Raw genomic sequence first — 26,836 nt, 5'->3', positions numbered from 1 at the left:
GCCGTGTTGCCTAGAGGTTAGAAATGCATGCTAGTGTCAGACACATCTCTCTCATGTCCCAGCCTTGCCACTTCTTAGCTGTGTGACCCTAGACAGATCACTTTGCTTCTCTGATCTTCAGTTTGAAAAGAAAGTGAAAAGTGTGTGAAGTCACTCAGTCGTGTCTGACTCTTTGCAACTCCATGGACTGTAGGCTCCTCCGTCCATGGGAATTTCCAGGCAAGAATACTGGAGTGGGTTACCATTTCCTTCTCCAGGAGATCTTCCCAGCCCAAGGATCAAACCCGGGTCTCCCGCTTTGTAGGCAGACGCTTTGCCATCTGAGCTACCAGGGAAGTCCTTCGGTTTACTCATCCGTAACATGTGATTGCAGACACAAAGGCTTGCCCTTTGAAGTTGTGGTGGCGGTTAGGCAAGATAATATGTGAAGCACCCAACACGTGGAAACCCAAGGGGGAGATTTTAGTTCTCATTTCCCCTCAAAGACAGTCTTTTGCTGTAGCATAGTAGTTATTCTGGGCTTTCCAGGTGGCCCAGTGGTAAAGAATCCACCTGCAATGCAGGAGACGTGAGTTCGATCCCTGGGTTGGGAAGATCCCCTGGAGGAGGGCATGGCAACTCACTCCAGTATTCTTGCCTGGAGAATCCCCATGGACAGAGGAGCCTGGCGGGCTACAGTCCGTGGGGTCACAAAGAGTCGGACACGACTGAGCGACTGAGCACACAGTGGTCATTCTGGCTGTGCAGTATCTCACTGGGCGGAGGGGGCTCCAAAAACAGACCAGCTTGTGCTGCACAACATACTGAATCAGGCCAAGGGAATTCCAGCCAGAAGCAAGAGAGTAATGCTTTGGTCAGCGCCAGGAACACATCCCGGGGCAAATGGACCAATTCTGTTTCAATTTTTTAAAATTTTATATTTATTTATTTTCGTTGCATGGCATGTGGGATCTTAGTTCCCTGGCCAGGGATGGAACCTGAGCCCCCTATAGTGAAAACTCAGAGTCTTACCTGTTCCCCTTTTGGAAGCATTAAAAATGATTCTCAGGCTTCCCTCGTGGTCCAATGTTTAAGAAGCGCCTTGAAATGCAAGGGACACCTGTTTCACCCCTGGTCCGGGAAGATCCCACATGCTGCGGAGCAACTAGCCATGTGTCGCAACTACTGAGCCAGTGCTGTGGAGCCCGAGAGCCAAAACTCCTGACCCACACGCTGCAGCTACTGAAGCCTGTGTGCCTAGAGCCTGTGCTCCGCTACAAGAAAAGCCATTGCAAAGATAGCAACAAAAAGTAGCCCTTACTGCCCGCAGTCTGAGTGCAGCAACGAAGATCTCCCATAGCCAATAAATAAATAAACCTTTAAAAAAAAGATCCTCCTTACTCCAGGGGTCTCAGGTGAGATTCCCTACTTTCAATTCGGCAGTTTCTTCCCTATTTTGTGAGTGTCAGTGTAGCACAGTCTTCCCATAGTTCCAGTCATTGTGACAATGGTTTTGTATCCATCCTTTCCCATAGTCTTTGTAGCAACTCTCTTGGGTAAATACTATTTCTTATTGTCCCCCCTCTATGTATGAAGAACTGAGGCTTGAAAAGGTTGACAAACGAACCTGAGTCTGTCTGACATCAGCCCCTTTGCTTGTCGCCACAACACTTACCTGCCTTGAGGGCGGGTCATCAGTAAGGCACCTAAGGCACCCCAACAATCTGCCCCCCAAATTACCTACTGAATAGAATGCTAAGGCTTGTCTGGACCAAAACCCAATAAGACAAATGACTGTGTGATACAGGGTCCGGCAGTTGTTATAAATCCGATTAAGGCATAGTCCATTGTATTCGTTGGGGTCCCTTATAGAATACATTCCTCTGAGAGTTTAGTAAAGGGAAAAAAATCGTCTTTTGCAAATCACCAACCTGATTCTTCCAATCATACTGTGGCAATAGCTAATTCTTATATAGAATTCACCCCATGTGATAGGCCTGTTATAAGATCTGAATATGCCTTGGCTTATTTAATCCTTTTAATGATCATAAGAGCACATCATCCCCATTTTTTAGATTAAAAAAAAAAAAAGAAGCACAGAGAATTTAAGTAACTGCCTAAGTAAGTGGTAGAACTGGGCTTCAAAGCAACACAATCTGGTTCTGGGGTTTGTGTGGCTAATCAAACATTTACTGCTTCCTATATAATTTGTAACATCCTCTTTCCCTCTTTGCTTTGACTGCCAGGAAACTCAGAGCTATGGGCTTTTTTGCTCTGTCACAGTTGTTATCCTTAGAAAACTTGACCTAGCATTTCTGCTATAATTAGTCAATTTTTCATTTTTCTTTCCTTCTTCTCCACTGGCCTTTGGCCCAGGCTTTCATTACTCCTTGATTCTTGCTCTTTAATTAACCATCAAATAGGCTTGTGGCTACAATGGAAACCACCTCAAAACCCTTTTGGGAATAGAAAGGATGAAGTGAATGAATCAGTGAGATTAACAGAGACTATTTCTTGCCCAGCTGAACCAGCTGGACACAGTCAGTACCAAATGGACATCTTTAAGCAGCTTTTCTATGACCAACACCTTGCTTTGTGAAGTGGAGGTCATAACAATGAACCCAAGTTGGTCCCAGTGTTTGTTAAAGTGATGCTAACTGCTGAAATAGAGAAATCCTGAGAGATCAATGTCTGAACACTAAGTAGAAGTTGGTTCAATGTGGCACCATTCAGTCAAGTGACTTGAGTGAAACCCAGGCTGACCAAGGTTCTCCTGTGTTTAACACGTGGTTTCCCAAGTTCACCTGTGTTGGCATACAGTTGACGTGTGCGTGTGCTAAGTCACTTCAGTCGTGTCCAACTCTTTGAGACCCTATGGACTGTAGCCCACCAGGCTCCTCTGTCCATGGGATTCTCCAGGCAAGAATACTGGAGTGGGTTGCCACACCCTCCTCCAGGGGATCTTCCTGACTCAGGGATCGAACCTGTGTCTCCTGCATTGGCAGGCAGTTTCTTTACCAGTAGTGCCACCCGGGAAGCCCATACAGTTGGCAGACAGAGAGAAAAGACAGAGCTTTGAGAAAACATACATAGTTTTTAACTTGGATTTGGCCTGGACGTGGCACACATCGTCTCTTCCCATAGCCCATTGTCACATACTTAGTTGCAAGGGGTGCTGGAAAATGTAATCTGGGCTGCTTTTCTCTGAAACAATTCAACACAATGGAAGAGGAATGTCTTTGGTGAAGAGCTGGTGTTGTTTCAGTTCACAAAGACTTAAAATTATTAAACCTTTATAAAATGGCTAAGAATACCATGCGGTATATACTCTGGTCGTGAGAAGGGAAATGGTCTTCCTCTGTTTACGAGGAACCATGAGCCAAATGAAGTATTTACATTTTAGACCAAACATATTTGTTCAACAGAGGAAAGGATTATGGTGGGAAAGAGAGAGAGTTTGTCATGGTAGGAAGTATTGAAGCAGAGGTTGAATTTTCCCTGTGATGAAGGCTCTAGAAGGAGTCAGATAAGATGCCTCCTACTAGTCTTGCTAACTTTGAGCTTCTCTGCTAGGTTCCCTGGTGGTGCAGAGGTAAAGAATCCACCTGCCAATGCAGGATATGCAAGAGATGCAGGTTTGATCCCTGGGTAGGGAAGATGGCAACCCATTCAAGTATCCTTGCCTGGAAAAATCCCAGGGACAGAAGGACCTGGCGGACTACAGCCCGTGGGGTTGCAGAGTCCAACATGATGGAGCATGTGCGCAACGCGCTAGGCTCCAGGGTCCCCTCCGAGCACTTATCTTGTGTCAAGTTCCAAGTGGCATTTGGGGGACCCAGAAACAAAGGCAACAGGGTTCTAACTCTTAGGTTACTCACTGTGATGAGTTGAAATAGGGCATCTGGAAAGCAGGACAGTGGGATGGCCTGAGCTCCAGAAACAGGAGACTGGCATTTAACTCCTAGCTGTGTGACGTTGCAGAAACCACTTGATGTCTCTGGTTCTCAGTTTCCTCATTTATAACTTAGGGACAACAGTTATCTTCATAGATTCTGGGGGCTCAGAGACAGTTACCTTAGCGCATTTGTAGCACAGCACATGGTAGGTAGTGAGCACTTTTTTTTTATCAGTAGCAATATTTTTATGATGTCACTTCACTTTTTCAGCCTTCGGTTTCTCATCCGTATAATGAAATTAACTAACTTCCATCACGGGATTGGAATCTCGCTGGGCTGTGGGGTCTGGGCTCTGCCGTTTCTTCTTGCATTGTACTCATTATGTCAGGACGAGAAGATTATGGACCACGACCGGCATCGTCCTGGGACACAGCAGGAACCTGAGCGAACCAGGACGCGATTTCCTGGCTGCGCTCCCGGGAAGGAGGTTTGTGCTGGGTCCCATCCCCCGGCCGGTCCGGCTCAGGAAACGCGGAGAGAAAGCCAGGAACCAGGCCTGCCGGGCCCCGCGGCCCCTCCGCGCCTCCCCCCCTCGGCTGCCCCGGACTGCAGGAAGCCGGCCGGCGGGAACGCCCTGCTCGGCGGGTGGGAACGGCCTCGCCGGCTTCCCAGGCCCGCGGCGGCGCGGAGCTGTCACTGCGGCAGGCACGCCGCCTCCCCCGCCGCCCGCGCTCTCGCTGCAGTCGGTCCATCAGGACCACAGCGAAGCGCCGCAGCCCCGGTCCCGGCGCCCGAGCCAAGCGGCCAGGGTCCCGCGGGCGCCAGCGCCGACCCGGCACGCAGCCCACGCCGCGGGGGGCCGGACTGGGAAGGGAGAGGTGGCCGAGCCTTTCTTTGCGGAGGTGAGACGCTAAGGCCCGAGGGTTTGTAGGTGAGTGGTCCAAGGTCATGGCTAGTAAACTGTAGGGCCGGAATTCGACCCATAGGCTGCTCTAAAGTTTGTGTCTTGAATCTATGGACCTTGTCCCGGTTCGTGAGGGGCTCGGGAGGGTCCAGGTTCTTATGGAGGCCCGAGAACAGGCCTGATTCTGGGGGTAATTGATGACCTCCTAGAGGTCTGTGAACGCCTGGATTTTGTGCAAAGCCTGTTGTAGGTTGCATTTTTTTCCCCCTCAAAGTGTCAGTGACTCCGAAACGGTCTTAGCTTTCCAAGGCGCAGGGGTTGATGCCGGCTTTTTGAGGGCCTGAGCCTCCTCTATAGTTTTTATAGCATCTTAAGAATGTCTCTGTGGGGGAGGGACTTGGGGTCTCTACATGGTCCCAGGATCTTTCTCCTGGATCTTGAGAATCTTTTTATGGAGTTCTGGGGTCTGTCCCTGAATCTGAGGTCCCCATGAGGCCCTGGTGTCTTGTCTGAGGTTCTGAGAATCTCACTGTAAGGTTCCCATGGTGTGAGTTCTAAACCTGGGCCTCACGATGTCTATGAACCCCCTGAAATTGCAGGCAAGATTCTGTGGGTCTGTGTCCATGTAGTTCCTAGGAGAGGTTTCATGGATTTCACCAGATTCTCAAAGAGGGCTCTGACCCCTCAATCTGGGGAAAATATTGCTTTGGAGTTAGACAGTTTTGTTAGACAGGCTTTGCTCCCTCTCCCTGTTAAGAGTTAGGAAAAAAACGGAGAGAGGAGATAAAAGGCAGTGGTGTTGTCTAGTAGAGGAATATGTGTTTGGGAGTCGGGGCTTCTGGGTTAAAATCCCAGCTTTACCACTTACCAGCTATGTGACCTTGAGCAGATTTCTTAACCTCTCTGAGCCTCAAGGCCACCTCCTCTAGGAAGCCTTCCCTGTGTCCGGAATTCAATTAGGTCCCCACTGCACATTCCCCAAGCTCTTATTGCACCTGGCCTGATACTTTGTGGGATTTAATCCAGTTGTTATGAAATAATTAATTGTGCTTAATATTTTCTTGTCCCTCCACCCACCAGTCTTTTTTGTATGTTTTGGTTTTTGAAACTTTTTTTTTTGAGCACTACTTTTTAAAAAAAAAATTATTTACTTATTTGGCTGCATTGGGTCTTAGTTGCCATATGGGAGATCTTTGTTGGATCATGCAGGATCTTTCATTGTGGCTTGTGAATTCTCTAGTTGTGGCACATAGGCTTCTGTAGTTGTGGCATGGGCTTAGTTGCTCTGTAACATGTGGGATTTTCATTCCTGGACCAGGGATTGAACCTGCAGCCCCTGCATTGCAAGGTGGATTCTTAACCACTGCACCACCAGGGAAGTCCCTTCATCAGTCTTAAGGTCCAAGAAGGCAGAGACCTTTGCTATTTTACACATGTTAGGCTCTCAACCACTTGTTATGAAATAAAGAAAAGAATGAAGGAAAGGAGGAAACACCAGACCCTGTACTGGAGGTAGAAAGGGATCAGAAATGAATAAGCATTGTTCCCCTCCTTGAGAAGGTCCCTGGCTAGTGGGGGGAATAATATGCGTTTCTGTGAGGAAGACTGTCCTAAATGTGTTAATGGGGAGTAAAACATTCATGGGGATACACACTAACAGGAATGTGCCAAGAGGAATCATTCCCAGAAGAGCTGATGTAACAACTTCTTTTTGTGATATAACTTACAAAGCACTCAACTTACGTAAAATATCCAGGTATGCCCTTACTCCGAGAGATGGGCAAACTGCTCCTGGAAGAGTTCAGTGACTTGCCCGAAGCCACCCAGGCAATCATAGTGACCTGAGTGCGCAGCTCACTCACTTTGGAATTCAGTCCTCATACTTTAGGAATTGGGTTTTAATGTTGTGAAGGTCTTCCTTTAGATTCCTCTAGATGTGAGACTTTGGACAAGTTACTTTACTTCCTTGAGCCTTGTTTTTCTAATCTGCAAGGTGGGAATAATGACCTTCATAACCTGTATGGTGCTTGGTTTATAGCAGAGGATCCATAGGTGTTTGTTGAATGGAGAATGAAATGCATGTGTTGATGCATGGTCTGAAATGTGAGGAGACTTAAAAGCATGCCATTTGCGGGGTGGTAGGAGAAACTGAGGGTGATTTTATCCCTTCCAGCTCTCACTTTCTATGATCCTGTGAGACTTAAGCACTGGCCACAACCACATTGTTCTAATTTATTGATTGCAAATCAACAAAAGGGAACCACCTTGGGCTTGGTTAGCTTTCTTTTTACCTGCCTCCTTACTGCTGCTCTTCTGATGACCAAGTAATACATCGTCCTTGTAAAAAAACTTAAGTTACAGAAAGATATAATGAGAGAAATTAGAGTGCAGTCAGGTTTAGGAACTCTGGGTATAAGATGCTGACAGATTGTTTTTCCTTGGGAGGTGGGAATTGGGCATAGGACAGGGAGCAAAAAAAAAAATTCTTCCTGCGTAAAGGTCTCTCCTCCTGGCCTTGCCATGGTTCCTGGGGGTTCTGTTCAGAGTCCTGCCTCTGACTATAGCATTAAAAAGTTCAACTGCAGCTAAGGGCTGGGGAGATGGAGAAGGTGAGAATTGTCTGGGCAGGGGCTTTCCTTAGAATGCCAAGAAGAATGAGATGGAACCTGTAGAATTTTCTACAGCTTGTGAAGAGTTGGCCCGGATGTCCATTGCTGGATACACCTTGTAGCTATGTCTTCATCCTTTTCCCTCTCTCTTAGCATTCAGTGGAGTCTCTTTTTGAAAATTCCTGCTATATATACACACAGGCACAGACACAAAGAAAGCAAAGCAAAACGGAAGGAGAAAAGGTGAAGATTTCTTATTTAGTTTTCTATATTTTCCATTAAAAATTTTCTTTCTTTCTTCTTTGGCTGTGTCAGGTCCCAGCTGTGGTACTACGGATCTTCTTTGCCACACAGAGATTCTCTAGCTGTGGTCCACAGGCTTCAGTAGTTGTGGTACGTGGGCTTCATTGCTACTCAACATGCGAGATTTTAGTTCTCGACCAGGGATTGAACCTGCGTCACCTGCGTTGAAGGGCAGATTCTTTGGACCACCAAAGACATCCCCAGTAGCCTCCGTTTTTAGTGCATATACTAAGTATATAATTATAATTATGAGATGCTACTACATCTGATAATTCTGCAATTTTTGTTTGTTTGTTTAACAATATCCGGTAGACACCTTCTCTTGGTTATTCATGAAAATCTCCTCCATTCCTTTTACCAAATGAGCTTCTCATGGTCAGGACTGTTACTTCCAGTCCACTTGCCAGCACATGAGAGGCCTTACCGGGAGGTCCTGCTGGAATAGTAACAGCACCACCATATCCTGACATGAACTAGATGCCAGGCTCTGGACACAGCTCTTTCACACGTTATGCCATTTGATCCTCACAGACCCTGTGCCACTCTATGAAATAGGTACTGTTATTACTCACATTTTTCAGACCAGAAACTGAGGTGCAGACCCTTGAAAGCCCAAGGTCACACAACTGGTAAGTGGTGGAATTGAGATTTGAATCCTACCTGTCCTGTGCCAAGGCTTTTGCTTAAATGAATGAATAAGTGGCTGATGGGGTCATGGGTCCTGGAGAGAAAGTTCTATTTTCAGAACCTCCCCCGTATGTCCTGGGTTCTCACTTCCAAGTGTCTGCAGTGCTTGGACTCAGCACATAGGAGGGACTCAGTCAAGGCCCATTCTTTGCCGGCAGCAATCCCGTGGCTGTGCCTTCCTTTCATGGGAAGTGGCATTTTTTAATCTCTTATTCTAAAAATAAGCTGCAATTTGTTAGGAGCCCTTGAGGACCAGCCCAGGCAATTCAGAACAGCCATTTGCCTGTCAGCCTCGCAGGAAATTAATCAGAACCCCAAAGCCTTTTCCCTTTTCCCACAGGCCAGCACTCTGGAAACGCCCAGTGCCTTGCTACAGCTCTGCTAGAAGACTGTGGGGGTGTCAAGGGCAGTTTAAGACAGATCCATCCCTCTGTAAGGAAAACGAGAGGAGAGGGGCACGAGGGAGAACCGGGTCAGCTCTGCTGCCCAAGATGAGAACTCGAAGGTGTCCCCAACCTGGACGGGTGCTGAGTGACAGAGACACTCCAGCGTATCAGCTGTGACTTTGCAGAATCCAGCTGGGGTCTAGAAACTGGAGTTCCTATCCCAATGGCCATGCTGTGCAGGGTCCCTCTCAGAGAGTCTCTTTCTCTCTCAGCCCCTTAGAGTCTCCCACTATGAAATGATTGGGTGTATCATCACTAGGGATGCTATCTGGTGTTAGGAACTAGAAACAGTATTGCTGATAATAATAATAATAACAATAATAAATAAGAATGGCAGCTACATTATTTGTGGAGCACCGTGGTTGGTGCTTTCCACACAGTGTCTTCTCTGATTTTAAAACAAACACCACAATGACTGTCTTAATATGCCCATTTGACAGGTGAGGAGAATGAGTTTCAAAGAGAGCTAGTATGGGCCAGAACATGGATATATCATCACAAGGTTTTCTGGCATCAGAACCTGAGCTCCACAAACTTATGTGTGGGTTCTGACCTCAAGGAAGTGAGGAAGTGCTAAGAAACAAAGGGGAGGTCAGTTTGACACAAGTTAAAATGTTTGTGCCCACATGAGAGTTAACACAATGCCATGGGTATTCAGGGAAGGGAGAGTCAGCTTCTGGCTGGGGAAAACTAGGAGGAGTTGTAAACTGAGATGAGACAGTAAGGGCAGAGCATGAGCAATGGGCAGATGTGGGAAAGCAGTGGGTGTGCTAGGGGAAGTTTGGATAAACTCTGCGTGTGTGTGTGTGTGTGTGTGTGTGTGTGTGTGTGTGTGTAAAGGTAGGAAGAGATCAGACCAGGCCAGACATTTGGCCTTTATTCCATAGGCAATAAGGAGCTTACACAAGTGATGTCTCAAGAGACCAGCTATGCTGCTGCAATCAAGAGGAAGTGGGCCTCCATGCATCTGTGTCCCGGCTTGTGAATGCAACTCTATGCCAGTACGTGGGAGGGCACCAGCCAGGAGAGCGTCTAGAGCTGTGTCCTGTACCATGCTGGGGCTGGGTCTTGGACTCCCTTCAAAGGCCCCCTCCCCACTTCTCTGGGCCCCCAAGGTGCTTTGCACATAGTATAGTTCCACAGGAAAATGTCACAGTATTATTGGAGGGCCCTTTGAGACCATCTGGTCATGGCCCCCTCCCATTTTAAAGGCAACAGGAGGGAATGTAGATAGCAAAGGACTTCCCTAGGATCACACAAGGAATTAATAGCGGAGGTGGGGACTGGAACCCACCATGCCTTCTGAGTTCAAGCTGAGTTCCTTTTCTACATTTTGCTGAGTAATAGAAATAGTGTTTGTTGAGAGATTACTCCATACCAGGCCCTGGGCTAAATACCTTTATATGGATTATCTCATTTAATCCCACAATCCCCTGAGAATGCCCCTCTTGAAAACAGGTCTTGTCTTCCATTTCGATTTGCCACCGCGCCTAACACAGGCGCTGGGCACTCTAGCTAGACCGGCGGTAAAAACTTGGAATAGTACAAGTCCTGGAGACGGGAAAAGGCAAGATGAAGGGGGCGGGGCCGTCTATCAGCCCCGCCCATAAACGAAACCACGCCTTCTAGGACCTTGACGTCACCAGATAGTCCCGCCCCTCATTGTCAGTCCCGGGAGCCGGAGGAGGCGCCGGCTGTGGAGAGCTCAGCGCCGGAGCCCTTGGCGGGCGGGAGCGCGGGCCGGAGCCGCTGAGGTGAGGAGTCCGCGGGGAAGTGGCGGGAGGGCGGCGCGGGAGGCCGGGCGGCCGGGCAGAGAGAGGAGAGCTCTCGGAGGGGGCGGCCTGCTCCGCCCAAGGGGGTCGGGGCACCCAGGGGTGACCCAGCAGAACCGGCGGGCGCACCCCGGCGAGGGCGGGCGGGCTGAGGTGTGTGGAGTTGAAGTGGGGGGTAGAGTTTGAGCGGCATTTCAGAGAAAAAGCTCCGAAGGGGACATCTCTGGAGCGAGACCTTGAGAATTCTTTTGGAGTTGAGAGTTTTTTTTTTCTTTTTTTTCCTTTGGAGGGTGGGTGGTGGGGGGTGCAGGGAAGGTTCTGAGAGACTTCTTGGTGGGAGAGCGAGAATCTGAGGTAGAAAAAAAAATGTTTGGGGCCAAGAACTGAGGGGAACGTGTTTGAGGGGGCAGAGGAGGAGTTTTGGGGTCGAGTTTGGGAGTTGGGGGTGGTGGTGGTGGGGAGACGCGCGGGGCGCGGGGGCCCGGTGGGGGGCGGGGAGCGGCTCGGCCGGGCGGGGTGTTGGGGGGGAGTCGGGACCGCCGGGGAGGGGGGCTGCGCGGGGCCCGCGGGCACCCGGGGAGGAAGGAAGTGATCTTACAGGAAGAGCCCGGGAGCTCCCGAGGAGGAGGAGGAGGAAAGGAGGAGAAGGAGGAGGAGAGATTTGGGAGCGCGCGGGCCGGCTTGCGGGCAGGGCTGCGGGGCCCGGCGGCGGGGGCGGGGGCGCGGGCGCGGACCGCGCGAGGGAAGGGCTCCGCCGCAACCGTCTGTCGGCCCGCGCGCCGGCCCCGCGCGCCCGGGCCCGATGCTGCTCTCGCGGCCAGACCGCTGGGCCGGGAAGGAATTCGAGGCATTCGCTTTGTTTAAGTTGCCAGTAGACAGTCCTCAGGACTAATTAATGGTGGAATCTGCTGGGGTACGCGGGCGAGCGTGGCCGGGGCCGCCCCTAGCCCGCCCGCCCGCCGGCCGGCCGGCAGCCGCGGTGAACTTTCCGCAGTGCGCGCGGCCCGCCTCTCCGCGCACTGCCCCCCCAGCCCCGCGCGGGGCGGGGAAGGAGCCATGGCTTCCCGGAGCGCAGGAATGAAGTGCGGTTTCTGGGGCCGGTGGCCTCGGGCGGCGAAGGCTGCTGCAGGAAGCCCGACGTCCCCGGGGCGGCCGGGCTGGGGGTGTTAGGAGCCGGGAGTAGAGAGCTCCCTGGGGTGCCTGCGGTTTCTGTTAATAACCTTGGAGGAGGCTCTGCGAGCCGAGAAAGACCATCTTGCTTTGGAGCATCTGTTTCTTCATCGCGTCAGCCCCTTTCCTTACGCTGCAGAGCTTGTTGTGGCTTGTTTCGGAAATGCCGAGACCAGTGCTCACACTTGAAGGGTGGGAGAGGGGAAGAGAATAGGCAGTCCCCCCACCCGCTTCCACCAAAAAAAAAAAAAAAAAAGGAAAAAAAAAAAATCCCTGCAGTGTGATCTCCAGAAAGCCAGAGAGACTGCAGATTCCCCGTCGCACCACCACTGACTTGAATGACCTTGAATGAAAGGAACTGTGCCTCTAGTGCTTTATCTGTCAATGAAGGAGAAAATACTCTCTGGACCTCCCTGCCTTTTGGGGATATTTCGAGAGGTGGGGTTTGTTCAGGGCATTTTACAGACTGCTGCACTTCTGGCCTAAGGAGTTGGACTGGTGTCAGAGCCGGGGGAATTCAGATCGCCTGTTGAGGTTTTACTACCTAAGACTCGGGAGGGAGGTATTTGGGTTTTAGGGGCTGTTTCCCTGCTGAGGATCTGAACAGTGTGTTCCAGATGGTTTTCTGTTGCTTCGTGTGCAGCCGTGGTGGCATTCATGTGGTTAAAATGAATAATCTCCATAGAAAAAATTCTTTTCTTGTTAGAAATAGTTATTTTGCTCAGAATTCCCCTTGGGGCAGATGAAGGTTTTGCTCAATTTACTCAGAAGAATTTTCCAGGTTTCTAAAATTAAGTCACTTCTAAACATAGTAACTGAAGTTTGAAGAACTGGGATGGGAAGGAAGTTGATGTGGAGGATGAACAAGGCAGAAAATAGGAATTGTGAATTAACTTTGATTAATAGATATTTTCTTACTCTTGAATAATTGAAGACCAAGAAAGGGAACTAATCATGTCGTGCCCAGTAATTGTACTGGGTGGTATTGGTCTTCACAACAATGCTATGAGATGGTAGTTGGCATCCCTGTTTCACAGATGAGCAAACTGAAGCTGACTTTGCTAAGTGTATGCATATAACTAGTAAGAAGTGGAGCTGGAATTCGAACCCAAGTTTGTTTCTAAGGTCCACTGTGCGTATTGAGTTGGGAGCCAGGAGGCCTAGTTTCTAGGCCTTTGAGTCAGCTATGGTGTCACCATGGATCCTAGAATGAGTCAATTAAGCCTATTTCCTGATAATACTGTCTTCTGGCAATGTTGTCAGTAAGTTTTGAGATATTTCTTTTTTTTTTTTTTTTGCTTGATAAACAGGGTTTAGGGTTAGGGTTAGGGTGTGGTGGTGATATATGCAGTAGGTGCTTAATTTTTTTCTTGTGATGGAAGCGTTTGTATTAAAATAAAGAACATAGATTTCATTGATGTGATGGAAGATGATGGGATAGCTAATGGTCCTGTAGAGGCCATCATTAAGGTGACATTCATAATAAAAAATGGAGCCATTTTTCATGGAACATGGCTTTTGAGGACAGTATTAGTTTATGAGTAGAGCATACACATTACATACAGATAGGACCCAGATAGTCAAGCTGAAAGATGTGATATAAACTTTGATGCACAATAGATGCTCAGTAAATATTTGCTGAATGAATGAATGCATGCATTCTCTTGTAAAAAAAAAATCAGCTTTATTGAGGTGTAATTTACATACAATAAGATTCACCAGTTTGAAATATACAGTTTAATGAGCTTTGATAAACACATACAGTTGTGTAATCACCACGACCACCTTTGTTTGTTCAAACAATGTGTTATCTCTTAGCTGTTGGTTAGCAAAGTGATCAGTTGGGAATGCGGTGAAGTTTCTATGTTTAGAATCAATACTGGTGAGCTCAGAGTGAATACTAGTGAGTCAGTGTGCCAGCTTTGTAGGAAACAGCGGGAACTATAGGTGTTTAATGATGAGGTGCATGAGAAGGGTGAGAGGTGGAGATGGGGACACTTGTCAGATCAGCAGAAAGGTAAATTCATGAGCAACCAGGTTTTCATTACTTTTTAGGACGGGGGTACACTGTGGGGAAAATAAAAATTACCTGAAAATTTGTTAAAAACTTGAACTTTGATTTTTGTATCTTTTTTGAAATGGTAGCTCTTGAAATATAAAACTTAACATCTTTGGCTATACTTGAGTACTTTACACATTATGGTTGTTCAAATAATTCTGAAGGGTGGGGATGTCATAAAATGATTAAAGGCCTTGCCCTTCTACCTGTGATAGAATATTCTTAGTGTTAATCTCTAACTTGTTTTAGCTGGTATTCCACAAAGGGAATACATTAGGTAGGAATTCCATCTTGCTGGGGAAACATATATTGTCTTTTCCTTCTCTTAATTTCTCATCACTGCACCTGTCCCAATCTGCTTTAGCATAAGTCTCTGTCTTAGAAAATGCTTGAAACCGCTTTATCCGAACTGCTAGAAGCCACTTGTTTATCTTTGACCCCTCATATCCCCCCCCCCCCCCCCTCCACTGCATGGCATGCAGGATGTTAGTTCCCTGACCAGGGATTGAACCTGTGTCCCCTGCAGTGGAAGTGCAGGGTCTTAACCACTGGACTGCCAGGGAAGTTCCTCTCTTGTTTTTCCTCATATATGCTGTTTCTGTATGTTGACTCTTATATAATCCTCTTCTCCCACCTGTGAATCTTGAGAATGGAAACCCATTCGACCCTCCATATACCATTGTGGCTGCTGCTTAGTCACTCAGCCATACACCATTAGGAAATTATAAATTAAAATACCAGTCTACCAACTCAACATTTTAGGTGGTGATAGAAAATAATAACTCTGAGGTAGTCATTATCCTCTTTGTACATGAGGGAGCTGAGCTCAGAGCAGTTACTGCCAGAGCTGGTGAGGGGCAGACTTGATTTCAGCTCAGATTTGATTGATGCTCAAGTTTAGAATCTGTTATATCACACTGTTGTTTTGGAGTTGGGACAGCAAGGGAAGTGCTTGAAAATACCATATAAAAATATAAGTTAAAAGATAACAAGCATTGCTAAACTTTTTGGCATTGCTTCTTTTGTCTATTCCTTTTTTAATTTCTAGAGGTACCTCCTTACATTCTAAGGACTTTATAGCTTATCTTCTATTGCATAACTCCCTTTCTAGACCTGACTTTTATTCTTTATAAACATGGTACTTTGTATTCACTGGCTGCTTGACTTACCCTTTCCCCTATATTATATGTATCTGAAAACTTCTATCAGGTTAATCTGTCAATCAAGTTCTTCCATATTTGCATGTGCTCCTCTGTTGCCATTTTATCTGGACAGAGTAATATTTTTAAAACATGTTACTAAAAACTTGAAATATTATTAAACATTAAAAAATTGAAACATTATTACAGGTTTTAATTGGAGTATGTAGTATTTATATGTAGGAAAGTACATTTACCAGTACAACTTGATTTTTTCACAAACTGAATATACTCATGTAACCAGCTCCCAGATCAAGAAACAATATTACCAGGACCTAGAAGAAGCCCCTCTTGAGTTCCCTTCAGGTTCTTGCTGCCCTTCCACCCACCCAGCATAATCATCATCCTGACTTCTTTTAGATCAGTTTTTGTACTTTTGTAAAAATGGAATCATATAGCATATACCCTTTTGGGTCTGCCTCCTCTTATTCAGCAGTATGTGACTATGTAGAAACTTTTATTTATTTATTTGGCTGTTCTGGGTCTTCATTGTGCTCAAGGGCTTTCTGTAGTTGGGGTGAGCAGGGGTTACTCTCTAGTTTGGTGTGTGGGCTTCTCATTGCAGTGGTTTCTCTTGTTGCAGACCGCAGGCCCCAGAGCACCTGGTCTTCAGTAGTTGTGGTAGGTGGGCTCAGTAGTTGTGGGGAGCAGGCTTAGTTGCCCCTCATCATGTGAAATCTTCCTGGACCAGGGGTCGAACCCATGTCCCCTGTGTTGGTTGGCGGATTCTTAACCACTGGCACACAAGAGAAGTCCTGCAGAAACTTTTAACTTTCTTTGAGACTTAAATAAAATCCAAATTTGAACTCTGTCTTGGCCTGTAATGGTTTGTATAACCTGGCCCCTGGGTACCACTTCATCTTATGTTAGTTTCATGGTACGTTATGCTTCTGTCACACTAGCTTATTTATTTTTAAACCCAAGTTCTTTCCTGTCTCAGGGCCTTTGTACATGTGACTCTTTCTTTTTTTTTCTTTTTCGAACACTCTCCCCTGCTCTTTGCTTGGCTACCTCCTTCTAGCCTCAGCTTATGATTCAGAGATACTTTCCCTCATCATCTTATCTTGCTAGTCCTTTCCCGTTATTCCCTGTTACTGGCGTCTGTTGCTTCCCTTTATAACACCTGTTAGAATTATAATGGTATATCTGCCTGCCTGATTATTATCTGTCTTCCCCAGTAGACCTTACAGGGGCAGGAAACTCATCTGCTTTGTTCACCTAGTACATAACACAGTGACTGACATGTAGTAGGTATTTAATAAATATTTAATAACCATATTCACAATTTAGCACGTTTGTTTCCACTATCTTTTGTCCTTTTCTTTTTTGCTGTTTAATTATTTCATTTTTTCCATCCTTCAGGGCTCAGCTCAGTTCCCCATCTTTGAAGTGTGTCCTGACTTTGCAGTAGTATTTCTTCTCTAAAATTTTGACATTTATTGCTGATACTTCTCAAGTTCTTGGTTAAGTCACACTAGCTTGTATTTCCTCAGTCAGGTCAGAAGCTTCTTATTTTTTCAAAAATCTTGTGGCTTGTAATGCTCGTACCCTTCGTGTTCTTGGTTAATTTGATTAGCTCGTATCTTCATTAATTAATTTGATCAGAAGGTTCTTGATTAGAAGCTGGGTTTGTCTTTTTATTTTTTTTTTATTTTTGTGGGGTTCGTCTTAACTGGTACTCACCTCAATTCCTTTCACTGAGTTTTGCACATACTAGACCCTCAGTAGAGTTTCAGGTGATTGATCATAATGATACTTATGTATAGGTAACAGTTTAATTTCTTAGGCTTATTAACATTTTAATGAGAATTCTGCTTAATGTTTTCTCTAATCCAAAGGCTGAGATGCCCCAGTTGCTTCAGGTGAGAAGGTACAGGAGTCCATTCCTGGTGCAGCTACTTTGGAATCTTGTCACTGGCAAAGGACTATGTAACAGTTTCTTTTTGGAATGACCCTTAATCAAATGTTTGTCTAATGCTCAGATTGAGCTCTTAACTGAAATGAGATACTGGGTAGTACCTCATTTGAATTACTTTGTTGAATAATATTTTGATATCAACAAAGAAAAATTTAAGCCACTTAAATCTGTTTAAAGCCACCTTCTCTGACTTGCCAATAAGCTCTCTCAGTAGTTATTCTTTTTTATTAAAGGTAAAAAAATGTGGGACTTCCTTGTTGGTCCAGCGGTTAAGATGCTTCCAATTCAAGGGGATCCCACATGCTTCCTGGTGTGGCCAAAAAAAAAAAAGAAAAAGAAAAAGAAAAAAAGGTAGAAGAATGTATATATGAATTTCCTACATATTCACTTTAAGCCAGTTTAAGTGCAAATTTAAATTAGTAGTAACTGGGAGAGTTTAACTTAATATAAGTTTAACACAATTGAGTGATAAATATAAATCTGTTTTTTAAGAGATACCTATGTATTCTAAATTTCTTTTCTTCTTTTTTGGCTGGCTGTGTGACTTTCGGGGGTTGACTCGGGATTGAGCTTGGGCCCTCAGCAGTGAAAACACAGTCTAAAACCACTGGACCGCTCGGGAATTTTTGATACTACGTGTTTTAAAGCAGTGATCATTTGACTTTTCTGATGGAACTATATCAGAAGATTATAGGGTAACTTAATAATTGTTTTTATGGAATTACTGGCCAGATATTTAGGAAATTTCTGAGACATTGGAGTGATTTTTTTAACTTTCATAATCTTCTCATTGTTACATTATTCTTTAGCAATTTAGTAATATTTTATGAAATCAGTCTATTGCTTTTTAGCTTTTACTCCAGTTAGGTAAAGATAATAAGTATAGGTGGAATGCATTTACGCTTATCCATACTTCAAGCCACTAGTAAACTTCAGTAATCAGAACTTTCTTTTGAAGTGTGAGGAAGCAAATGATAAGCTGTGGTGAATTCATTACAAAAAATAATTTTCAGAATATATTACAAAGTTTGTATATATTCAAACTAATCGCCTACACTTTACACATTCATTGTAGAATTGTTTATAATGTTGGCTTCTAAGCATCATGAGATCTTGGAGTACATTTCTGAATCATTAGATTTTATTCAAATAAAGCTTTATTAATGTGGTTTATTGTTTTCTGATTCTTTGACAGATTATTCATTTGTGCTTAATTTTCATATTTGTGACCATTTTGGTTAAATAGCACCTTACTTATAAGTAAGATTATGTAAAACTCTATGATTCCAGTTCTGTAGCCTCAGAAAGCCTTCATTTCCCCATTTTTAAGATGATGAGAGTGGTTGTGAGGATTAAATAATTCAACATATAAAAGTCTTTCCTGGTGGCTCAGTGGTAAAGAATCCACCTGCCAATGCAGGAGACAGGGTTTGATCCAGACCTGTGGGTTGAAAAGATCCCTGGAGAAGGAAATAGCAACCCACTCCAGAATTCTTGCCTGGAAAATCCCATGGATAGAGGATCCTGGTGGACTGCAGTCCATGGGGTTGCAAAAGAGTTGAACACAGACTTAGTGACTAAACAAAACAAATGGATAAAAACAGTTAGATCATAATGTTAGGGTGGGTCTCTGGTGGCTAAGATGGTAAAGAATCTGCCTGCAGTGCAGGAGACCTGAGTTTGATCCTTGGGTTGGGAAAATCCCCTGGAGAAGGGGATGGCAACCCACTCCAGTATTCTTGCCTGGATAATTCCATGGACAGAGGAGCCTGGTGGGCTACAGTCCATAGGGTCACAAAGAGTCAGACACCACTGAGGCAACTTAACACGCAAGCAGTTTACCCAAACTGGTGTGAACCAAATTAAATTTTCAAGAGAAATGGATATTAGTAACCTTATTAAATGCTGTTCCTTCAGAGGCACTCGAGGGGGAGCAAATACGGAAGCATGGAGTTTAATGGTTCAAATTGAACAACTTTAGTCATTATCCACAGTACTCTTTTCTTGCTTTACATAGATCCAGTACTCATTCAGATTTCTAGTTTTGTTACTATGTAGTTTTTAGAAAGATTTTATTTATTTGTTTGGCTGCACTGGGTCTTAGTTGTGGCATGTGGGATCTAGTTCTCTGATCAGGGATTGAACCCAGGCTCCCTCCACTGGGAGCATGGAGTCTTAGCCACTGGACCACCAGGAAGTCCCTCTAAAGGGTATGTGTAAGGGAATATGACTGCTTTTTAAAAACAGTTTCCAAAATGAGTAGTTATATATTTATTTTAATGAGGTTTCCAAACTGAAATATTTGGTATACTTCTTTTGAACTTATCTATAGAACATATTTCATGTTCTTAATTCTGTTAAGTCTTCATTTGGGGCTACTATACTTAATTTTTGGAGATAAGTCTGGTGAATGAATTGAGTAATCAACATTATGTTGGTCATAAATGAGATGTAATTCTCAAGGTGGAGACTAGGATTTTTTTGGTGTATGAGGCTTGTCTTTAAGAATCTCAGGGAAAAAAAAAAAAAAAAGAATCTCAGAAAAGCAGTTTCAAAAAGATTTTGAGCCTTGGCGGCATTGTTGAAAGCAAAACTTGCTTCCCAAGATGACTTGTATAACAGTGCTCATTTTGACCCTCTAAAAATAACAATAATTACATGAACTTATTTGACTTGTATTATGATTGAGTGGAAACTCTCTCTAATGAAAGCATTATCTTATATTAATATCAACATGGTTTTATTTGTAGCCTTTTAAAAATTAGTCTTTTTTTTTTTTTTTTTTTACTAAAAAAGTTTTTGAAAAGGGGGAAGAGGAACATTTTTAGTGTGCTGAGAGTCAAATCTATATGGGAACAGATTTGAAATTACTTACAATAAAAATGTGAAAGGTATTTTCCCACTTACCAAGGCATTATTTGTGTTGACTTTCTGCAGAGGCTAAAGAGTTCAGATAGAAAAATGACAGCATTTTCCTGTTTTTAAACATAAAATCTCTACTTTCATCCAGTTTCAAGCATTTAACTGGGAAAGTTTAATGCTGAACAGATAATAGAAGCAGTTTTTGGCTCTTTAAACCTTGAAACAGATTTATCACAAATACACTGTCTATTCCTAATTACCTGGGATAATTTATCTGGTTTAGTCCATCTGAGTGATTTATATCTAATATCAATGAATCAGCAGCTCATTTAAGTCTTATACTTGAAAATTTTTCTAAGGATTCTTATTGAGGACTAATAATGAAACCTAGTGTTTATTGACTATGTTCCAGCCACTGTACGTAAGTGCTTTTTATATCTTTATTTAATCTTCCTCTTAACAACCCTTTGGGGGTAGATACTGTTAATTATCCCCATTTAATAGATGAAAAATCCTCAAGATATGAGCTCGGTTGCCCAAAGTCAACTGGTGAATGCCAAGCTAGGTTTTGACTCCATCTTTGCTCTTGAAAATTACGTTGTTCAAACCAGAAGACGAGATGATTTTATGAACTTTGTCCATTTAAGATCATTATTCCCTGAGTAAATGAGGTCAGCTTTGGCTTATGTTCATGAGGATAGGAAGAATACCATTTTTAGGTCTTGATAAACTTAAAGATACAGTAAATGTCTTTAACATGAAAGACTGTTATGGAATATACAGAAGCTAATTGAAGATAGAAGATATAACAAATGTAGTTAGGCTGCTTGTGTAACAGTGTAATAGACTCTGGTAAGTTTATGTCAGGAATAGCAATTTTAACGCTTTCTACCACAGCTGTCCTGGAGTGCAGTATGGGATGGTTTTAATATAATTTGATAAAATTATGTACTTCTTAACGTTTGCTAAAATTTTTGGGGGGGTAGGAACTTGAGGACTAGTGATTATGTTAGACTTTTGTTTTTAAGTCCTCCCCCCCCCCCAAAAAAAAAAAAAAGTCTCCATCCCAAGGATCTTATAGTAGTATGATGGAAAACTAGATGGGTGGGTAGTGAGGCAATTAATGGAACAAGGAGAAATAATAAGGTAACAGGGACAGAATTTCAGATTATAAAGAGAGGTAAGAGGGGTGTGATCTGAGCAGAAATATTGGAAGATAGTAGTCATTCACTAAGTAGGTGCAGTCCACAGGGCTGCAGAGAACCTTTAGAGAAGAGGAGTGGAGAGGAGACAAAGAACACAGGTTTCAGTTACATTTTTGGTCAGTTTAACATCAAATGTAAAAGCCAGGAATTTTGTGAATTTTATTCATTTTATAGTTCTGGTTTTATATTTGATCCAGGCCTAATTAATGTGGAGAAAACAAAAAGACAAAGGAAGTGCATTATATAGCCTGTGTTCTTAAGGAGTTTAAAATTCTCATTGGGGAGACAGTGCATAGTTTTTAAAATAGTTCTGCAAGTCTTGGAACACATATAAATGCCAAAATGGGGGATGTAGGCTTGTGGTTCCAGAGCTTGGGTTTCATAAAACCAGTCATATTTCAAAAGAGGTTTTTGTTTTCCAAGTAAGGACATGAAAATGAAAAACAATTTTCTCATCTAATACCACCATTTTGTAAAAGATGAAACATTTTAAAACAAATGAAAGGGCATCTCAGATGAAAGGAGTTTTTTAATATTGAATAATTTAGCCTCATGAAAAGTTTACTTTGGTGGTTTGTGTGTGTGTGTGTGTGTGTGTGTGTGTGTGTGTGTGAGAAAATGCCATTGGATCTATTGTACAACAGCACTGCTCTAGGAGGTCTGTTACGCTACTGACATATCAAAATGATAGGTCTTAGTTTACTGAGATGAATCTGGGCTGAAGTGGTCAGTGAGCTTCATGGAGGCAGTTAAACTGGAGTTTACAGTGATGGAAGGGCTTCCCTGATAGCTCAGTTGGTAAAGAATCCTCCTGCAATGTAGGAGACCCTGGTTCGATTCCTGGGTCATTAAGATCCCCTGGAGAAGGGATAGGCTACCCACTCTAGTATTCTGGTCTGGAGAATTCCAGATTGCAGAGTCAGACACAACTGAGTGACTTTCACTTACAGTGATGGATGGATAGGATTTGAATAGGCAGAAGGGAAGGGGATAGGTTTCCAGGCCAAGATACTGAGATTGGAACAAACTTGTAATATTTATTGTTTGATCCTATAATAGAGTTTAGATTATGGACCAGGAGGAGGTAAGATTAGTGAGGTAATGCTCAGTCCGATTATGAACAGTCTTGAAAGTTATACTGAGGAATGTGGACTTGATCTTGCCAACATTTGGGAATCATTGAAAGTTCTGAATAGGACCATGACTTGATAAACTTGGAATCATAGGCTGATTAATCAGGAGTGGCTTCCCTTGTGGACCAGCTGGTAAAGAATCCTTCTGCAATGCGGGAGACCTGGGTTCAATCCCTGAGTTGGGAAGATCCCCTGAGAAGGGAAAGACTACCCACTCCGGTATTCTGTCCTGGAGAATTCAATGGACTATACAGTCCTTGGGGTGGAAAAGAGTCAGACACAGTTGAGCGACTTTCACTTTCATTATGTAGATTGTTAGAAAGGAGGCCAGTTAAGAATTGTTTTAGAAATTCATCTGTGAACACTACTGAGACCTGAATTTTGGGAGTTAAAAATGAAAGGGGGGATATGTTGGAGAGAAGTTTTGGAGAGGGAAGAGATAGGACTTACTGATGATGTAGAGAAAGAAAGAAATGATAACTCTAAGATTATAGATTGGTAAAACTAAGGAACATTTGTGATATTAGTTAACTCTGATGTTGGGAAAAGTGGCAGGACATAGCCTTTTGCCTCAAATTCTACTTGCCTGCTTGCCTGAATTCTAATTGCCTCGAATTCAAACTACTTTACATCTATATGTTTTTACAACTCTATTTATTTGAGATTTGTTGAGAATCTCTGATATTGCCCTGGGGTTGAATTGGAAGGTTTCCTCTATTACGGAAGTAGTAATTACTAGTGGGGTGGGGAGGGAGGTATGTTTCAAACCACTAAGTTCTTAGTTGTGGACATTATACCCCAAAAATAACATCATCATTAGATTATCAAGTGCAACAGAATTTTTGGAGCACATTTTTTCCTTTAGAATTTTTTAAAACAGAATTTTTCCTATGTATATTAGCAGTGTAGCAATAAACTTGTTCACCTTGGATGGCTTAACTTATAATAATAGTAGTTAAAATAGTTTTCCAGTTTCTGTTGTTGCAGCCAATTTTAGGAGAATGTATTACCTGATGTTTCTTTAGCATCTGCTGTATAGCAGATAATTGCTGTCTAATTCTTTTCAGCTACCTCATGAAATAGGTACTGTTATTCCTACTTTATAGAGGGGGAAACTGAAACTCATAACGGCTTAAGAAATATCCCTGGGGGACTGGTAGGGTTAGGACTCTAGATCACCATGACAGAAAACACGTGTTTGTTCAGTTCACTTCAGTCACTCAGTCGTGTCCGATTCTTTGCGACCCCATGGACTGCAGCACGCCAGGCTTCCCTGTCCGTCACCAACTTCCAGAGTTTACTCAAACTCATGCCAATTGAGTCGGTGATGCCATCCGGCTATCTCATCCTCTGTCGTCTCCTCCTCCCACCTTCAGTCTTGCTATCGTGTGAGATGAGTCCAACTGTGTGGTAGTTTGAGCATTCTTTGGCATTGCCTTTCTTTGGGATTGGAATGAAAACTGACCTTTTTCCAGTCCTGTGGCCACTGCTGAGTTTTCCAAATTTGCTGGCATATTGAGTGTAGCACTTTTACAGCATCATCTTTTAGGATCTGAAACAGCTCAACTGGAATTCCATCACCTCTACTAGCTTTGTTCGTGGTGATGCTTCCTAAGGCCCACTTGACTTTGCATTCCAGGATGTCTGGCTGTAGGTGAGTAATCACACCATCATGATTAACTGGGTCGTGAAGACCTTTTTTGTATAGTTCTTCTAACTGTTCTTGCCACCTCTTCTTAATATCTTCTGCTTCTGTTAGGTCCATACCATTTCTGTTCTTTATTGTGCCCATCTTTGCATGAAAAGTTCCCTTGGTATCTCTCATTTTCTTGAAGAGATCTCTAGTCTTACCCATTCTGTTGCTTTCCTCTATTTCTTTGCATTAATCGCTGAGAAAGGCTTTCTTATCTCTCCTTGCTCTTCTTTGGAACTCTGCATTCAAATGGTGTATCTTTCCTTTCCTCCTTTGCCTTTCATGTTTCTTCTATTCACAGATATTTGTAAGGTGCTCCTCAGACAACCGTTTTGCCTTTTTGCATTTCTTTTTCTTGGGGATGGTCTTGATCCCTGTGTCCTGTACAGTGTCATGAACCTCCGTCCATAGTTCTTCAGGCACTCTATCAGATCTAATCCCTTGAATCTATTTCTCACTTTCACTATATAATCATAAGGGGTTTGATTTTTAGGTCATACCTGAATGGTTTAGTGGTTTTCCCTACTTTCTTCAATTTAATTCTGAATTTGGCAATAAGGAGTTCATGATCTGAGCCACAGTCGGCTCCCAGTTTTGTTTTTGCTGACTGTATAGAGCTTCTCCATCTTTGGCTGCGAAGAATATAATCAATCTGATTTCGGTATTTTGTGTTCTTTATACTATTCTATTCTTGAATTAGACCTCTTAAGAATAAAAATAAAGCATGGGTTGGTTGAGATAATTGATTAGGTGGTAATTCAAATTAGTGAATTGCTCTCCAGATTGTTGTTATCTACCCTTTCCATGCTGTCTGTGTGGGTGGGGTGGGGTGGAGTCAGCTTAAAAGACCAAATAGGGTCTGTAGCTCTAGTTCTAGTCAATTATATTCACTTATATCTTGGATAATGTTCGTCAGATCCTTTTGTAGAGTGCTTAGCAAATCCTTATTAAGAACAAATGTTCAATTCAGAAAACGAAAAAACCCCAAACTTTTGAGACAGTTCAGCAAATTGCTAATCTTGGCAAATGAAATAAAAGGAAGTTTCAGGGTCCAGCTTCTGGGAAAGTGGGACTGAAGATCATTCTACTTGAAAGTGTAGTTAGTACCGGAGACACACTGTTGGTGATACTCAGCTCTTTTTTGGTCTGTTCCTCTCTTCATTCCTCTATCATCTGCAGCCATAAAAATCTTTAGCTCGCTCTGCTTCATGTTTGCCATTGATAATTACTTCAAAATTCTATTTTTACTGTCTCCTCAACATTATACTTCTAAGCTCTATCCATTTCCACCTCATTTCTGTTGTTCCTTTACTAGCTGCTGCTTCTGGGTCTCGTAAAACCTGTGCACAAATGTGAGCTGAGGCTCTTAATCTTTTCTCCCAGGATTTCCCCATCTCATAACCCATAACTGAAAACTCTTCGCTCTGATGAGACGAATTATTCCTATTTTTGCTGGTTGAATATGGGGATCGATCAATATACGTATTTCTGGTTCTTCACCGTCATTTCCAGACCATTGTTTTGCCATTATTGTGTGGCTTTTGATTTTTCAAAGCCCCTACCGTCTTCTCTCTCCATTTTCGTTGCATTTGTCTTGTGGCTTTTAGGATCGACATGAATCACTTGTCCTCTCCATTCTGGTTCCTAGAATCCACTTTGTTTAGTACCTCCCTCTTAGCAGTTATCCTCTTTCTCTTGTATTTTTAGCTTCACTATTTAAAAACAAACAAACAAATGTTTATTTATCTATGACTCTTTCGGGTCTTCGCTGCACTTGGGCTTTCTCTAGCTGTGGCGAGTGGGTGCTCCTCTTCATTGCGGTGTGTGGGCTTCTCACGGCAGTGGCTTCTCTTGTGGAGCATGGGCTCCAGGGCATGTGTGGGCTCGGTAGTTGGGAGGCATGGCTTATTTGCCCCGTGGCATGTGGAATCTTCCCAGACCAGGGATCAATCCCATGTCCTCTGTATTGACAGTTGGATTCTTAACCTCTGGACCACCAGGTAAGTCTGACTTCACTCTTTTTTGAGTCTTTTTCCTTTCAGATTATAAATACACTGAGGTCTTTTCCATCCTAAAACAGAAGTAAAAATCCCTTTGCCTTTCTATCTCTTGGAGTTATTGGGATTTTTTTTCACTCTGAAACATCTTTAAAAAGGGGGCATTTTGTATGCAGCTTTTTGTTTTATGCTCATTTGCTTATTCTTTAACATCTTTCCTGTCTTGTTTCTGTCCCTAACATTTTATTGTAAAGACCCTTTCAGAAGATCCATTGTCCTTGTATTCAGGCATTTTCATAGCCTTAATCTCTTGATCCTTAATCTCTCTGCAGTATTTAAGATATTGATCATCTTCCTCCTTGAACCTCTGTTCTTTGATTCAGAGTTAAGAAAATATGTTTGACTCCATTGAGCCTGGTAGGGCCATTTTACTCAGAACTTGGCTGATTGTTGAGGACTCTGGTGTTCATCTTGTAGCCTATACTGACTAGCAGAGAAGGGGTGGAGCAGATCGGCACTGTACACCTTAGAGCGCTCTCTACCTTGTGGACTTTTACATAAATAAGTGATTTGACTTGCCAGTCTTCCTGTCTCTTTCTCTTTCCCTGATTCTGCTTGCATGTAAAATGTGTTCTAGTTTTGACTCTGGTTATACTATAATACCAAAACAAACATAGCTCTTTTAGAGCAGACTTTTGGAAAGAGTGATATGAATTGAGTACTCTGGTAAACTTATGTGAGATTTGAAATGCTCCAGAAAATTTGGGAAACTTGAATGAATATCAATTAATGGAATGAATGAGAAAAATTTTGTCTTTCTTACTTGAGAATGATTTTCATGAAACATTATTTCTAGAAAAACAGATTGGCTTCTATCACAGCAAAAATAACTATACTGAGAATCTCAGTAGAGTTTCTAATTTCTAAGCCGTACTTATTAATGTTTTCAGGAGTATTTGCTATAGTAACACTGTGCTGTTCTCCGGAGTTTATTAGGATTTTGA

General features: G+C 43.3%; 1 protein-coding gene across 12 annotated transcripts in view; it reads left to right on the top strand.

The window, feature by feature from the left end:
- The first annotated feature begins 4,215 nt into the window (after positions 1 to 4,215).
- Positions 4,216 to 26,836, top strand: part of LUZP1 (leucine zipper protein 1) — a 97,975-nt gene continuing 75,354 nt past the window's right edge. For 3 of the 12 annotated variants that reach the window (XM_070458897.1, XM_070458895.1, XM_070458894.1), the window contains exon 1: positions 4,216 to 4,806. The gene's annotated coding sequence lies outside the window, so the exon portion shown is untranslated. Of the gene's footprint in view, positions 4,807 to 10,469; positions 10,579 to 11,339; positions 12,205 to 26,836 lie in introns of those variants that run through there. The other 9 variants (XM_070458899.1, XM_020874552.2, XM_020874551.2 and 6 more) reach the window with 5 other exon arrangements.

Source organism: Odocoileus virginianus, chromosome 30 (genome assembly GCF_023699985.2).
Source record: "Odocoileus virginianus isolate 20LAN1187 ecotype Illinois chromosome 30, Ovbor_1.2, whole genome shotgun sequence".
NCBI lineage: Eukaryota > Metazoa > Chordata > Mammalia > Artiodactyla > Cervidae > Odocoileus > Odocoileus virginianus.
Note: the sequence above shows the minus strand (reverse complement) of the source record. Positions and strands in the feature narration are given on the sequence as shown.